Consider the following 1,082-nt stretch of genomic DNA (forward strand, 5'->3'; position numbering starts at 1 on the left):
ACATGTTGCTACACTGCACTGTGCTATGCCATCTAACACCTACAGCATATGCCACCAGCAGATGTGGCAAACATATGTGCTTCAACCTATTGGCCATCTGACAAAGGATAAGTGGAGTAGTCCTCAGTCAGATCGAGAAGGGCTGTCAAACAGGGGTGCCAGTGTAGTCAGTTATTGGCAGTGTCTATGATCAGACCAGCGGCTTGGGCGCAGTTGCTCATCTATTTGGACTGGTCAGGCTTAGGGGTCTATCTCACTACCATCTGGGGAGTAGGTTATGATTGGTCCTATTGGTCCAGTACAAACAGTCAGGGGATTCATGTTCCATCAGTCAGGCAGCTTCACAGAGTGCGACCAGGGGGCTGGTCCATCAACTGCTGGCATTGGTGGTTCAGTGGTAGAATTCTCGCTTGCTACACGGGAGGCCCGGGTTCGATTCCCAGACAATGCATCTTGTTCCTTTCTAGGGGCGGCACGGTGGCTCAGTGGTTAGCACTGCTGCCTCACAGCACCAGGGACCTGGGTTCAATTCCACCCTCGGGCGACTGTCTGTGTGGAGTTTGCACATTCTCCCCATGTCTGTGGGGGTTTCCTCCCACAGTCCAAAGATGTGCAGGCTGGGTAGATTGGCTATGCTAAATTGCCTGTAGTGTTCAGGTGGGTTATAGGGGGATGGGTCTGGGTGGGATGCTCTGACGACTGGTGTGGACTTGTTGGGCCAAAGGGCCTATTTCCACACTGTAGGGATTCTATATATAAATTAGTTGGGGTTGTCTCTCCAAGTCGGTTGGGGGGAGGAGTCCGGGGGCGAGTGGAATGTCTGTCATGTGTTGGTATCTGGGGACACTAATGCAGAGGGACATGGACTTGTAGACAGCAGAACAGTGAAAGGGAGAAATTCGATATGTAACAGAGGAGCTATTAGAGCATGGGATGCTGTGGGAGAGAAGTTGATAGGCAGTCACAACCATGTTGACTCAACAAGAGGACTGTGCAGTGTGATGGGAGGCAGGACCTGGTAGGAATGACAGGACCTCAGAGGTAAAGAAGAAAGTTGGAATCTCAATTTGGGGTGGAGAGTG

The 1,082-nt window shown here is 51.5% G+C and overlaps 1 non-coding gene across 1 annotated transcript; it reads left to right on the forward strand.

Annotated features, from left to right (window-relative positions):
* The first annotated feature begins 380 nt into the window (after positions 1–380).
* On the forward strand, positions 381–451 carry trnas-gcu. Its single transcript has one exon. It is a non-coding gene; the product is annotated as a tRNA-Ser (tRNA).
* Positions 452–1,082: the final 631 nt, after the last annotated feature.

Source organism: Rhincodon typus, chromosome 15 (genome assembly GCF_021869965.1).
Source record: "Rhincodon typus isolate 14 chromosome 15, sRhiTyp1.1, whole genome shotgun sequence".
In the NCBI taxonomy this organism is placed as follows: domain Eukaryota; kingdom Metazoa; phylum Chordata; class Chondrichthyes; order Orectolobiformes; family Rhincodontidae; genus Rhincodon; species Rhincodon typus.